The sequence below is a fragment of the Numida meleagris genome, chromosome 12 (assembly GCF_002078875.1).
Source record: "Numida meleagris isolate 19003 breed g44 Domestic line chromosome 12, NumMel1.0, whole genome shotgun sequence".
NCBI classification, from domain to species: domain Eukaryota; kingdom Metazoa; phylum Chordata; class Aves; order Galliformes; family Numididae; genus Numida; species Numida meleagris.
The window spans coordinates 6667552-6684086 of NC_034420.1; positions in this window are offsets into that span (position 1 = coordinate 6667552).

A 16535-nucleotide genomic window follows, 5' to 3' on the forward strand; every position below is an offset into this window, starting at 1 on the left:
AGCTTAAATGAAGGGAGAGAGGTCGGGGAGAAATGCTAGGATCAGATGCAGCCAGCATGGGTGGATGTGTTTAATGGAGGCTTCATAGCAGTGTGAATAGCATGTTGACTTTGGGTCTTACTTTTTGTCCTTCTGGATAATGCAGCTCAATTCCCCTTTTCCCAAGTCTTTTTCATTATCTGAATTGAATCCTAAGTGTTACATTCAGAGGCTCATTGCCTTTACTCAGTATTCCTGAGAGGGAAGCATCTCTTGCCAGGCAATTTTCAACTTCTGCCTGGAGTAGGCTGAGTTGTTTATCTGGATTTTACTTTTCAAATGGTTAATGATAATGAACTGTAATTGAGAATTGCTTTGAGCTCATTAATATGTATGTTGTCATCCATTTATCTCCTTCTTTCCTTTGAAATCACCTTCTCAAAGCTTTGGAGTGATGTTTGGTATTCGTATTTTTTTTCTGCCTTCTGTTAATATTTGCAGATAGTTTGTTTTTTCCTTTTTTAGAACTATATCTTGTGTTTTTTTCTAAGTAAATTTCAGATATTTCAAATATTTTCTGTAACTGCAGACTTCTTGATTTCTGATCACTCCACGTATTCTGAGTGTTTAAATGTATTTCTAATGGGCAGATAGCTGAGAAGTTGATTTTTCTCCTAAAATTTTCAGCTATATCTTGCTTATGCTCCTGTCATTAACACATCTACTCTTTTTGGCTTAAGATGTTACTGAAAACAAGTTGTAATACTCCTAACTTTTAGTTTGCTTTGACCAAGGCCCTATTATGCGTTAATAAATCTGACCTTCACTTTTTTGAGAGTTCTTTTTATTGTTCCATTACATTTTTTTAGGCTGTGATTTTTCAAGTTTCCGACTCACCTGCTTTAAAACAGGTTTAGCAATTTAAACAACCATCTACATGCTAAGCTTCTGCAGGTAGAGGAGCAAATGCAAGTACCAGGAGTTTCTAGTCTCAGAAGGGCTCAGCCTGTAGAACTGAATGGAAGACTCAAATGCAAGAACCTCTCTTGCCCCTTCCCCAGCTCCAAGAATATTTTTAAGTCTGTTCTATTTATCAGCAAGAAAACTGTGTTCTGAGAATGTGTACTAAAAGAAGAAGCATCATACATATTAACAGCCTGAATGAGCTGCTGCTTGCTCCCAGACATGGATGGTATTTGGTTCACAAAGTGTTAGGGAAAGTGAACCTTGCATAAATGAACTCTTGTAGCCTTTCTTAAGCTATCCACAGTGCATCTGTGTTTCTTGTTCTGTCACAAGTGCTGGGCTCAGAATGAGTTTGTATAGCATGGACCTGTACTGCTCATTGCCTGCCTTGTTGTATATAAACTGGGGAGATACGCATGTATTTGAGGAACTATTAATTAGGTATTGCTGGATGCAGGTAGCTCAGGCTCCTTCCTCCACCCCAAGGTCCTCCCTTCACAAGTCAGTGGTGCATTCTGAGGATCTTATCCTGGACCTGCTGTGGGTTCATTCCTAAAGCAGCTTCTTCCTCTCCCCTGCTTCCACGAATAGCAAATCTGTGCTTTCTGCTCAAAGTAGGAAGCGGGAGCTCAGCTCTGAAAGCCTCATTAGTGTGCTTCAATCTGAGCGATCCCACATGAAAGAGGACTGCATCATTAGTAAGAGAAACAAATTTTGTTCATGATCGTTCACAGTTAAATGGAGAGCTGAAAATAATAAGAGATGAAAACTAAAATGAAATTGTGTTTATTCTAGTTCTATTCATTCTAATTTTAGTGAGCCTTGTGAGGACACTTTTTCAAACATGAGTTTTGGAAGAGATTCTCTTCTTTAAGAAAGCCAACAAAACAAACACAGAACAACAGCAAAACAATCCTGAATATTTGTAACTATTTTTGTTACACTGCTTGTTTTTCCTGGAAGAAAAGTTTAGTATTTTGGTCTTAATGATAGTGCTTAATTGTCAGCTCTTCTCCTCTGGAAATATAGCTCCAAACACCAACACTGGAGGCCTGAAAAACTGGTTATGAGAGCTCTCGACAAGCTCAGCTTCAAGTATATCTTTGTCTGCAGATACCCCCTGATTCAAAGTGAGCTCATTCAGAAACATTCCACTCTTATCGAATGACTTACACCCCACTTTTTTAAACACAAATCCTTCCACTCTCTACATGAGTGCATTGTTCAGGCTTTGACCTACTAATTATTGGCAGGATGCTGATAGAAATAGCCATATGCTTTCCTTTTGTATCTTATTTGCTCAAGTTTCTAGTTTTCCTTTTCTTAAAGTATCTTCTATTTAAAGTCTGTTTTGATTTTGTTCCATTTTTAAATAATAATAGGATGTAGTAGCTAGCATATTACTGCATAGCTTTTTCAAAGTGGAATTTTGTTTCATATGGAGGCTTTTTAGGTATGACCAACTAGATATTTTAGATGTTATTCAGTGATACTGAATGCAGTGCTACAAGCCGGAAGTCTCACTGAAGTTAGACTTGATTTCACATCTTATTATTTTATATTTGCAATAGAAAGTTATTTCAGGGTCTGAAACTACAATAAAGACACTCTCAGTACCCTGCATTTTGGTGGAGAGTGCCTATGCTGCAGGGTCAAACTCAACTACCATGTGTTCCATTGAGTAGCTCTGTGTACCTCACTGACATTGACACAGAGGTCGAGCTGTGAGGCACCAAAGAGCAGAACTGTGCAGAGCCCCATGAAGGCGCTGCCCAGGTTTCTTGGTGCCCATGAAGCAAACACACACATGTATGTCCTGGGGTTGCTCTGGCATAGTGCGAGGAAACAAAGCTGCCATAAGTTCCTCCATTCATGAACGATGTCTTATGTGAAGTATCTCGGAGACAAAATCGAGTCACTTCTGACTGCTGTGCTTTATAAAAAGGGAAAATCTTTATGTATTATAGAATTCAGCCTTTAAAAATTTCCTCACTTCGTTTCTTATGTGTTACAGTTTAAGTTCCTTTTCATCATTGCTGTACATCGTAACTCTTGTCATCGCAGTGAGTAGTTTTTGACTCCTGGTTTGTTTCTGTAATACAGACTGCAGTTTGATCACAACCTCTAGTTGTGCCAATTTGCTCAGCTTTCCCAAATGGAAAATAGGCAGGAGAGTGCAATTGCATAATTAGAAAATATACATTTGCATCTTCCCCCACTGCTCTGACAGCAGCTTGCCGCCATGACTTCTGCAGGTGGAAGAGCAGCTGTTCTGCAGCTGACATCCGCTGCCCTCGGCCAGCTGGCAGGGGAGCCGTGGCCCTGCCACCGTGCGGGCTCACAGATGTCCCTCCTGAGATCTCTTTGCACAGAGTGTGATCAAACGGTGCCAGACTTGGCACTGCTGTTTGGTACAAAAGTCGCATGTCCGTGAGCTGGTGTAGATGTGCTGATTTAAAAACAAACAAAACACCTGCATCTGGGGTGTCATAAGAAATGACAGTTAGATGGATTGTGTGTTATGGTCTAACTCCCTGGGGACAGTTTTTCTCTTATAAATCACAGAGGAAAGAGTGATTATGCAAACTGATGTCCCTGCTGCCTGAGTGGCCCACCCCGCTCGTCCCCATGTCCCACAGGGCTCAGCTGCCCCAGCTGATTTGGTTGAATGTTCTGTTCAGCTTTGGAAATGGAGTGGGAAGAAAGAGCAAAAAGTTTACGAAGAAGAGAAATGTTCAGCAAAAAGGGACCACTTGTAATGTAATTACTTGTGATTCAAGGAAACTCTGTATCCTTGCTCGTATATTTTAAGAAAACCAATTTTTAAGAGGATGAGGATGTGTAAAATAGCTGTTCTTAGTCAGTTATTGCATCACTGTGTGTGATCTGCAGATCAACAGTGTTATAAGCAACAGCTTCGTTTTTCCAAGCAGGAACAGTGGTAATGCTGCTTTTCCTGGATGCCTCTGTTTCCTACGATTACCCAATCTTCTGCTTTTACAAAAATCACGGTGAATTGAGATTGTAAATTGGTCATACATCAGCCTTCTGTGAAATGTGAGATAGTTGTAAGCCGAGGATACTTTCCATGAAAAATGTTCTATATCCCTACATTGCCTGTGGACATGTAGAACAGAAAATGCCAGATAACATTTCTCCTTTGCAGCCTTTGACTGCAAAGCAGGGTGAAATCAGGCTAATTTATCAAGTAATTATCGTAGTGTGATGTCATTGCCAGAAATATTGGAAGTATTTTAAGAACAGAACTTAAGAAGACCTTATTTTAAGAATAGAAGTTTTATATATAATCTGGTACTATCTGCTCCAACTGAACAAGCAAACAAAGCAATGCAAGGTCGATCTTTTTTTTTTAAAAAAAAAAAAAAAGGGGGGGAAAATATTATTTTGTTTAGTTACAGAAGGTGGGGAAGGATTCATAATAAAGCCAGATGTGTTGAATGTAGGAAAAGAAATATTGCTGTGATCTCTTCCAAATTGTTTTCTATAAAAGGGTTTAAAACCAATTTTTTATTGTTTGGACAATATAATGGAGGCATTCATTTCAAAACCTTTTGATATCAGGTTAATAATCTGTTCTTTGTTAGCACTGAGATGCTTCAGGGTGTGTGTTAGTAAGATATTGATTTATTTTTCAGGCTCTCAAAAGCATTGCTATTCTGACCTCTGCTCACAACGTAGGTGTGCTCCAAGTGTGCTAGAGCAGCTGGCCACTTACAGGCTGAGAGCAGGCTGGCTCGGTGGGGCTTTGCTCTATTGAACTTTAAAGGTAATCCTTCCCCAAGCACTGTCAGAGGAAATCGGCTACCAAATGCTCAGAGGAAATGTGGGTCAGTCAAAGGTTCTACCGTGGAATCAAGTGTCTGCTGTTAGGAAAATGATAGCTTTCCAATAGCAATAGGGCTGAGAAGAAGGAGGGCAGGTTTGGAAAGATTTCTTCCTGTTCAGTGCATAAAACTTGACAAACAAATGGTCAGTTCTGTACGAACTGGCAGACAAGTCATATACACACGAACTTGCTTGTCATTACTAATTCCTATTTTCAGCAGTAACCCAGCAAGGAGGTTTGACCACTATTGGTTGAGGCAGAAATGTGCACGAGAGTAAGAGTGAGCTTTGCTTTGACAGAGGAGCTATTATGTCTCCTGCAACAACACCAAATATCTCACTGTTTCACAATGGCACCATTCTCTAGTTTCTGAAGCTTTTTCTAAAATGACATCTAAATTTGTGATCTATCATGGCTGGGAACAGAAAGGATTCTAAAAAAATCCTTTCAACTACTACAGGGTGGAGGAATCCCAAAGCAACTCCTTCTCCTTTCTTTTATCCACTCCTGAGCTACTAAGCACTGCAGTGATGTTTATCTAATAACTCCATTCCCCTTGAGGCAAATTTTCTATTAATAGTAATTATCTGTGACTTATAATTTATCTTGAATTCTCCTTACTAGTGCAGCACTTGAACTGATTATGTACTCCCACTATTAGAATAAAAAATGATGTGACTGCATTCTTAATAACAGCTGCATATAAGGGTGTGCATAAAAATATCATATCTTCTGAAAGTGAGAGGTGTTTCTACCCACAGTGAGGTGGATGAATGTTCACCAATTGCAGAGTAAGTGGGATGAAAAGACTCCTGACTTTGTCTTTAACTAGATAGAAAGTCTGCTGACACTGACTTGCATGATTTGGGAGACTGAAATTATTCTTAGTGTGCTTATGTACTATAGAAACTCCAAGAACGATGAGAATTTTTGTTCTGTATTGAGGATTTTCACTGCAATATGTGTGTAAGAAGGCAGGCCATGATTTCAATAGTTTATAATGCATGTAGAAAGGATAAAAATCATTACAATGGGTAATCCCCGCATATCCAGAAAGATCATGAACCTCCCAGGGTCATATGTAAGACTTCTAACAACACCAGGAAACAAATATAAACACCCTGAATTGTGGTTTCGTGCATGATCTGTAATGTCTTACATCTTACCGATGGAAAATAGCGTCCAGAGGGTTGTACTTCTACCTGGACTGTAGTTCAAAACTGTATATTAGTTCCTTTCAGTATTTGGAGTATTTGAGCAAATCCATCTAGGCAGTGAATGCTGTCTTTGCCTGTTTAAAATAGGAAATTGGGTTTTGCTGAATGTGCAAATGGAGGTTGGAAAATTCCAGCTAGGAGAAGAGCAGGTGGATTTCGTCCCTTGGCAAAATAATTCATTTTGCAACTGTACAGCACCTTGTATAGATATTGTAATTTTATTGGTAACTATAGGACGTGTCAGAGAGGAGGGAACTTACCAGTTCTGATTTTTGTTCTATCTTGACTCATCTGAACTTGGAAAGTTGCTCTGAGATTTTTAAAAGCAATCTGTAATTTTGAATGTCTTCTGTCAGCTGAGTGGTTCGTATGCAACCTAAATTGAACAAGTGAGAATTTTCCAGTGTATTGGGTGCTGAATGTCACACTGAGCTGGTAACCCTGCCATTTTAATTTTCTTCTCTGTTTAAAGAAAAAAAAAAAGAAGAACACACCTGCACTGACTTGCAAGGGGCCTTGTTGGTTCTCGTTCACAGCAGCTACAGGTGTGCTAGTGGCTGGGGAAAAAATTCCTTTTGGATGTGCTGAACCGGGCAGGAGACTGTGAACAGCACAAGTCTATTTGAATACCAGTAGGGTAGAGTGTTCCCATGGGAGACAAATCAGTGATGTTGAGACCACCCAGCAAATTAAACAAGAAACATGAATTTGCTTACAACTCTCTTTTTCTTTTTTTCTTTTTTTTTTAGTCTTATACAAACATCAGTGGGGTTTTGGGTTTTCTTTTTTGTTTGTCTGTTTGCTTGTCTGTTTTTTGGGAGAGGACTTTTCAAGACTAAGAAAAATCAGGGAACGCTTTTTGTTTAAAACAAAGGACTAGCAGAATCAATTATATTTCCAAATAGATTAATGACAATTGAAAATGAACTAGTAATACTACATGTAACTGCACTGTCTGGTGACACTTGTCATTGCAATACACTGAAATTACTATTATTTTTAATGCTTCTAATATTTCATGGAACAAACTGTATGGCTAACTTGCTCTGAATCAATACTGAGTTCTCATGCTATGTGGAGATGAATGAATGGGACTTGATGCTGAAGTGATTAGAAAATCCTCTATTCTAAGGATACAGTGGAAGTTGTTTATGTTACCTTAGAATTTACTGGTGCATATGCAAAATAAATTTGCTGCTTCTGATCCTTGAAATATCTGGCAGTTAAATCTTGGAACCGCTGAATGGAATTAACACGCACTCACCCACCCCTCAGTCTCTGCACATCTTTACTAGTAAGTGTAGTACCTAAAAGCATTTTAATAAGTCCACACAGTGAGAATTTGTCTGAAAGGTAAGCTTATGTATGAGTTTCCATAATTACCTGTCCATGTTAACAAGCACCTCTAACAATTTTTCATATTTAGCAAACTCAGTGAAGCCCCCTGAGCTCTGTGAACATTGTTTTCTCTTAGTTAAAGTAGAACTTTGGTGCTGGCTTTTAGCTTCTAGCAGCCAACTGCAAATTTTGCTAATCTTGCAAGGAAGTAATGAGAAGCCTAGAGCAGGAATGCATTTCACAAAATTCAGTGTAAAATTGTATAACCCGAACTGCTTAGAATGCTTAAAAAGTGCTTGAGAATTAGTTTGCATAGAAGTCTTTCTTTGGCTTGGAAATTTTGAATACAAGCTGATTTGCTTAGAAATGCTATGTTTTGTACCTATCCATCTTATTCCAAATGGCAAAGCAATGCTGCCAAGGGAGTCTCCAATGTTAGCTTAGGATGTGAGACAGTCAAATAATCTGCTCTGCAGTGCTAGTGATCCTCAGGACATTGACAGGTAATTTCTTCTGAACTTGGCCTGCTTTTTGTTTGTCTTTCCAATATTTAAATGGAGTTCATAAACATGAGGGAAATCAACTTTTTACATGGATGGATGGTGATAGGACAAGGGGGAATGGTTTTAAACTAGAGAGAGGAAGGTTTAGATTGGATGTCAGAGATAAGTTTTTTACTGAGAGAGGCGTGAGGTGCCAGAACAGGTTGCCCAGAGAAGCTGTGGATGCCCTGACCCTGGAGGTGTTTAAGGCCATGTTGGAAGGGGCCCAGGGCAATCTGATCTAGTACTTGATCTAGTATCTGGCAGCCCTGCTTGTGGCCGGAGGGTTAGAACTTGATGATCCCTGAGATCCCTTCCAACCCAAGCCATTCTATGATTCTCTGATATGAAAGTTCTTTCTGTAGAATGACAAGTATACCCTGGAGTATCAAGCAGTCAGTTAAAAAACTTTCAAAATGGATGCCAAATGAAAGATACGAAAGATATTTAAGGTAAAGTTTCCTTGAACTTTCCACAAAGTGACACTTGCAGAAGTAAGTCATGCAAGTCTTTTTCTGAAGTAAACAATTTAGTTTTTAGCAAGAGAAAATGCTAATTCTGTCCTCAAATTCCTCTAAGCATTTTCAGTGAGAAAATGTTGGTCATAAAATCCATCAGCTTTACTTGGCCTGTTTTTTTAAAACCAATTTCTCTCTCTCTGATCTGATGGCTGACTGGGAGTGCTGCAAGGCTGGTGGTGGGTTGTCAGGCCTGGAGCTGAGCCTTGGACCCATCAGCACCTCATGGTGTACTTGAACACATTTCTGTGTCCTGCATACTGTAAGATGCTATCATGGCAATAACACTAGTTAGACTTGGTGTACTGAAAATTCACAAATGTTTCTGAGTCCTATAACAAACCAGTTTTTTACAGTAAACTGTATTTTGCATTCAGATCTTCACTCTTTCTAGATACTCTTTATCTCTTAGCTCTCTTTTCCTGAATCTATTCAGCTCAGATAAGTCCATATTTTTATATAAGTATTTATATGAACACTATATGGAAATTTTTATTACTGTTGTTATTCCAGCTGTAGCATGATGGGGTGTTTTAGGGGCTTCTCAACATGCTTGCTTGAGCAACTGTTTTGACTGGAAACATCTCCTTTTTGCACTACATCTTCTGCCTAATTACTTTGTCATGAGGTTAATTAATCTGTGTGCTCAGCTGGCACATGCAGTACAAAATACAACTCTAGCATCATTTTATTACTTAAGTGCACCAGCTGTTATTGACCGGAAAGACTGGGTCCCAGCAAGCAACTGGCATTGTAATCAATAAACCGTGCATTATAGGCACTTAATTGATGTATACTGAAACAACAGATTAACCAAAGCGTGTCACTAAGGTAAGTAAAAGGTTTATATATTGCAGGAAAATCATAAGTATTTTAAGAAAAACATTCAGAAGTCAAAAGGTAGAAATGAGCCCTTAAAGGAAACTCATGGAAAAGTGGCTCTGAGTATTGATACCGTACCACAAGACAAGTGGCAATTTGCACATCATCCAAGATGTGTATGTGTGGTTGCGTAACAGAATCAATACTGACTTGCTGTGAATGTCCATATGTGGAACTGATCACTAGGCGCCTTTCACACTCTTCTCCTTTTCCATGAACAAGTTAGACTGACACTGTTACAGTGTCTCGGGGTTTGTAAGTGACCTCTTCATATTTCATGGAAAATTGGAACCTCTTGTACTCTTTTAAGCTGCTTGTCTCCCATTTAGAGCTTGCTGTGAGGTGGTGGAACTGGTAGGAGGAAGGACTGATACTGGTTAAAACACGATGTGAGGTACTGATGGAGAAAAGCTCTTTGGTGGTATATAGGTATGATAGGATATAGTTTCTAGTAGCAGCTGTGTGTGGTAACAACTATGAAAGATAACGATAGAGCTTAAATAAATTATAGTGTTTTTTTTTTCCCATCCATACATGCATATATAAACTTTCCATACATGCCATAAAAAGCTCAGGACTCCTCCTGAGTCTCCTCCTCTCACTCTCCCCAAGGAAAATGTAGGTAAATAATGCAAAAAGTGGTAAATTGTTCTTTCTGTAGCTGTCCATTCTAAACTGGACATAAACCTCTCATCATATGATAAATATGTACTATTAAAACCATGTTAATAGTCTTGATTGCAAGTGGATATTAAATAGTAAGTAAGATAAGAGCTGTTTAATATCTAAAAGTAATTAACTTATTTTGATATTATATACTGTCATGTTTTTATAAAAACACGTGTCAGTAAATTTTATAGTAAAATAAAGGTTTGACTGAATTGTGCAACCAAAAAGCAACCTGAGAGTTAGGCATGGGGTGATCGTTTTCTATCCTTGTCTACATGGATGGCACAGAACTGAGGAAAAATATTCCACTTCTAGATTAGCCACCAGGAGATGTATGCTGTTGTTCAAGACTCCTCGTGGAAATGCATTTATGAAAGCATTTTGTAACAGGAGTACTCTGGCCCTAAAATGAAGACAGTATATTGGATTAAAAAAATAACGCACTCCCAAGTCATTTCATTTTATAAAAATAAAAGGCACGATAAAACTACTCAGTGCACCTTATTTTGCTATTTCTGGAGCTGGTTCAGCAGTAACAAAAATCTGTTCATGAATAATGCATTCGACAGTTGACAGAAATATTATAAAGTAGTGATTTGTATAATTCAACCTCATGTAGAAATATTTTTATTATTATTTTAATGAGGAAAAAGAAAAAGATGAAGTAATTGTGTAGAGCAAGTTCAGGTTTTTGGAGTGATGAAAGAAAACAGCCTTCATGGTTTGAAAGAAAATACCATGAATGCTGTTTGAAAACATGAGAATGTGTTTTTGAAAACTCCATTGTACAGAAGTGAGAAATGCTGAGAGATTGCCTGTCATGGCCTTGAGTGGGTGATAGCAGATGATGGCCACAGGCTTGTTATGAAAGCCACAGCAATATGCATCTGCCATAACCCAACATGTTAAAAGCAAGGTCTGCTTTTTGTTTGGTTTTTTTTTTTGTTGTGATATTCAGCAACTGAAGGACATGAGAACCAGTTGGTTTTGCAGGACTGGACGCCCCTGGTCACTAAGCAAGAGGAAGCTTTCAGGCGGACTTGGGGCAAGGTGACTGCAGCAGTCAGGGCTGCCTCCCGCCCAGCAGTGTCAGAGCTGCAGCTGCGTGCCCCTCGTGTCCCCACCAGCAGCCACTTGTCATCCTTAGCGGAGCACTCGCCCTGCTGCAGGGAGCGTGAGTCAGGAGGTCTTTGGCCGAGGAAGTCAGGCTATAAGCATTCCCTGAGATTCTGTCATAATTCTTAATATTTTGTGTGAAAATCTGCACCTCCTTTTATCCTTAGCGCAATCAGATCACATTGCTGCCAGGTTCACCATGCTTTCTTTAGTCACTCTGTGCCCTTTCTGGAAGCCCCTTGATAGTCCTGACTGCTTTCCACCTGTATCTCGGGCAGTACTGGGACAGATGTCGTGGTCCTCTGTGTGAGCACTATGCTCCTGGAGGCCACGTGTGTTTTTGGACTGCAGTCAGTGCACAGCTCTGGTACATGGGGATTCGTGCAGTGCTTTATCAAGCATCAGGCAGCTCAGCTGTATAATATAAATGATATAATATGAATAAATGTCCAGAGATATTCCATGGATAGCGTTCTGGGTAAGTGTTGTACTTTAGCTAATTGGTCTTTGTGCAATCTTTAGGGAAGGAGCAACTTCACTGAATGTCATGCCTTTTACTTCTCACCTCTCTTCCATCGGGACTACATTATGGATAATAGAATTCTGGTTAATTTCTGTTGAAACTGTTTATCAGTAGAAAATTGTTCTCTCCACCAAACAAAAATTTTGTCCACAATAAACTTTATTTATTCATTTCATGGAAAATATCCTTTTTCTTTAGGGAAGGTGTTGTGGGAGCAGGGATGCAGTTTAGACCCAAACCTAAAACACTGTAGTCAAAAGTATTAAAATTAAGAAAAATAATTTGAGTGACTAATGTTTTGGTATTAGTAAAATCACAAAAAAACTCATGTGAATGTTCCGTCTTAATTTATGTCCATCAACATCTCACAGGAAGGGAAGGCAGGATCTTTTTTTTGCCCATTTCCACATTTAAACTTTCTAATGCAAGAGCCACTTTTGCTACGAGTCTGTTCACCAGCTAAAGAAGTTTTCCAGCAGATTTTGTGGAGTCTCTTCTCATAGGTGTAAACTGAGCCTTGGAGTGGGACACGCTGCACTTTGCAGAAATAAGCACCCTGCTTGGAATTCCTCGGAGACAGATGAATCCATGTTTCATCCTAGGAAAGCATTTGTATTAATAACAGATTAAGTAGGGATGACTTAGTTTGGTGTCACTACTGATTAATATTTATTGACCTCAATCTATCAAGTTTTTATTTAATTATCTAGAGATGTAAGCAGAACAAGATGAGCACTGGAAAACAATTCCCCAGCAGTCTCTAAGGCTTCAGAAGTGGTTTTTGTTGTTGTTTTGTTTTAAATCACGTAAAAGGGTTGAACAGACTTGAGTACTGTCTGCCTAACAGGTTTTGTGGGTTTTGTCAATGTATGACATCATATCAAAAAGGATCAGAGAGACTCCCAAATCTCAGGAACTTCCCTTAATAAATTTTGTTGATGCTTTTTTTCACAGGATGTTTTTGTTTTCATGGAACCTGACATTATCAAATAATGTACATTTAGTAGCAAGTATTCAGATTGGGATCAAGTTGAAGCATTATTCATTCTATGCTGTTCTTGTGATGTGAATGACGTGGAGGGTCCACTGTCTTTCAACACCAGAGCAAAATCATTAGGTGCGGAATTTCCCTGCAGCTGCACCAAGACCTTTACCTCCTCTTCAGCCCCCAGGGCAATGTGAGTTGTGTGGCCAAAAATGTAGAAGGGCTCGAATACTGAATGTGGTCTTCATTCCTCTGTTATTAGCAGAGTGCCTCAGAGACTGTTGCAGATGGCACGAACTTGAATAATCTTGGTGACCAAACTAATGTGTGTGGAAATATGTAACAAAATCCAGTTTTGATGCCTTCTTTTAGTACTAAGATCAGAACAGCTTTATCTTACAAGCTGGTGTCTCTGAGAACTTTTTTTCTTTGTTTAGGGTATCATGGGAGATGTTTTGAGATCATCATAGAATTGCTTGAGTTGGAAGAGACCTTTGAAACTCATCTAGTCCAACTCCCCTGCAATGAACAGGGACAACTACAGCTCCATTAGGTGCTCAGAGCTTGGTGAAACCTGACCTTGAATGTCTCCAAGCATGGGGCATCCACCACCTCTCTGGGCAACCTGGTCCAGTGCTTCACTACCCTTATCATATTTTTTTTTTCTTATATCCAATCTAAATCTCCCCTCTTTTAGTTTGAAACCATTTCTCCTTGTCCTACCTCAACAGACCCTGCTAAAGAGTATGTCTCCTTCTTTCTTAAAGACCCCTTAGAAACTGACAGGCTGCTCTCAGCTCACCCTGGAGCCTTCTCTTCTCCAGGCTGCACAGCCCCAGCTCTCAGCCTGTCCTTGTAGGGGAGGTGCTCCATCCCTTGGATGATTTTTACAGCCCTTCCCTGGACACACTCCAACAGGTCCATGTCACTCCTGTACTGAGGATCCCACATCTGGATGCAGTACTCCAGGTGAGGTCTCACCAGCAGACTACCCCACCTAATAATGGATCTCTTAGAGGAAGTGCTACATTTGCACATCACTGACCTGATGTTTTCCTGATAATTTCAGAATATTGTGGTGCTCATTTATAGTCTGCTTGATCAGACCCTAATGTAATGATATCTTGTGAGTGAACAAATTCCTTTCCAATCTTAAAATAAAGATGGAATGTTGTAGTCTTGTGAATCTTCACTTCTAATACAGCTGGAATTGATCTCGCTTCACTTTGCGGCTTATTGGTCCTGGATAGAGCACTTTTATCCAGTGGTTTTAATTTATTTCAAGCACACAATAATACTCTTTGTGACTGCTCTGTAAAGAGCTGTTAACAAACTGATTTCAACTGTAGAAAGTAATTTTCTGGTACAGAATATTTCTATGCTTGCAGAATAGAAGTATATTAATAGGTACATTGTATACAGAGCTTTCTAAACGTCTGTTTTTTATGGCTTCTGAGTTCCTGCACCCCTGAGGGTTTTTTGTCCTTTATTCACTGTCACAATATCCTCATGTAGACTTCATAGGGTACAGAGAGACTGGTTTGGTTTTGGGGGGTTTAATTCTTTAATTAAAAAGAAAATAATCTATATTAGCAGGAATTCCTGAGTATAGCTTTTAAGGATACATTTGCCTTAATACATGTAATTACTGAAATTTGTAGGCACTGCTTTTTAGGCATCTCAATCCATGCTAAATGAATTTAGGTATTTTTTTGTAATAGGTTCATAGGATCATAGAACAGCCTGAGTTGGAAGGAAGCCACAGCGACCATCAAGTCCAGCTCCTGGCTCCACACAGCACTACCCAAAAATCAGATCCTGTTTCTGAGAGCGTTCTCCAAATGCTCCCTCAACTCTGGCAGCTTGGAGTTACTACTTTATCATACTTCCATGAAGATCCACCTGGAAATAATTCACTTGGTACTAAAAGCTGTCTGACTCCACCTGTGAGACACATGTATGCTGACGTCTGTCAGCAAGCCTCTGTCCTCCTTGTCAGATTGACACGATTTAAAAAGAACTGTCTCTGCTCATTTCCATTCTATTACATCATGGCATTCAAGTCCTTCTCACAGACTAGTCTAACGAACTTCGTGATTCTCTAATACGATTTTCCCAGTGAGATTGCAAATGTTCTCAATTGACTTAAATAGTTGTCAAGTCAGTTCTGCCAGTAGTCAGGAAGAGGATGAAAGCACACAGAAAACAGCATAGCTTGTGCTTCAGTATTGTCTCTTACTATTACTTGTTTTACATGGAGGTACAACCTGTGACTTCTTTGCAAAGAACCCAATTTTTAATCTTCTAACTGTTGCCCACGTGGGGCATTGGGTTTCCAGGTAGGTTAAATAAGCACAGACTTGATAGCCCTTAGAAATGTCATCTTCTAACAGTAGCAATTTCCTAGCTTTCACCGAAGCAAAGCTGTCATTCAGTTATGGTAATGTGGCTTATTTAATGTACTATAAGAGTAGACATAAGTATCTCAGTAAAGAGTTTTAGATTGCTAGTTTTATTTAGTCTTAAATTACAAAATATTTCTATCTGCTCTCTGGAAACATTATTATAAACAAAGCAGATGTTTTGGGGGGGGGGGGGGGGGAGGGAGGAGAACAGCCTTTGCAATAGTGCTTGAATATGTACTTGCATGCAGCCTAAAGAAGGCTTATTTGCTCCTCAAGGCATGTCAAGAATTTAGTACCTTAAAGCGATTAAAAATTACTCTTAATTGTAAAGTAAAAAAATAGTCATGACAGAGGTCAGATGATGTTTTCATGAACTAACAACCTCTTTGATATGGTAAGAATCCAAATGCATTGTGATTTAGTTGAAGTGCCTGTTTCCATGTTTAATGAAGTTTTGCGATACAACATTGAATACACAGGATTTGGCTTTTTCCTCACCTGTGATTGACTCTGTTATCTTACAGTTGCAAGGGTGGTTTCGGTTTCTTTGGATTCCTTTATTTGTCTTGTTTTACAACTTGCATACCCGAAAGCACATCTGAGTCTCATTCACGCTTCATCAGTAACTGTTACTTCCAACATTCTTTGCTGACCCTCAGTGACCATGACATGTATAAAACCATTTTCTGGAAAAAATCTATCAACCTTTATTCTTTGTATACAATCACCACTCCAGCCATGGCGGAGTAATGATTTTGATGAAGTGATGGAGAATGGAATAGTTTACTGTCCAAGTTTCTACTTGTGGATTAAATTAAAATTCTGCTTGTGGATAAATAACTTCATTCTTCCCAGATAGACAGCATTTATGCGAAGAGTTGAAATGCTTCGTTTACTGATAAGAGGTGAATCCTGCAAAAATTACTTTTATAATGAAAGTAAATAAGCAAGTGGAGAGTGCTCTTCTTTTCATGAATTGGAAGAGAAAAAAGACCATGATAAACTAAGCAATGACAAAATCTGCTCTGATTTTTGTATGCGTATGTACAAGAAAAAGACACTGAGCTGGTAAATTGATAGGATGCATCAAAATATCAAAACACTTGACAGCACTTGGTAAGAAAAGCATGCTGAGGACATTCATGTTACATCTACGCTTCATGGATTTCTCCAATTCTTGCTTCGGCTTCTGGTGACAGCTAGTCTTTGACCACAGCAGTGGATGATTTGGTGTGCTGTGCCACTGCATAGTTTCTATACCTTGAACCTCTGAATTTTCATCTGGTTTTGAAATTATGAAAAAAATGTAGGGGAAGAGAGAAAAACCCTCAACGATAATAAAGATTATTACCTAGTCGAGGTTTCTACTATAGTATGTTATAATTCTGTTACTGTGTTCTTAGTTCTTGCAGGGTTGTGAGCTAAAACCGGTGTATTCTTTCTATGGGGATTGATACAAAGTTAGGACAATGGTGAATAATACATTGCCAGTGTGTGACAGCTCAAGGTAATTGCTTACCTTCTCCCACACGATGTCTGTTTCACACA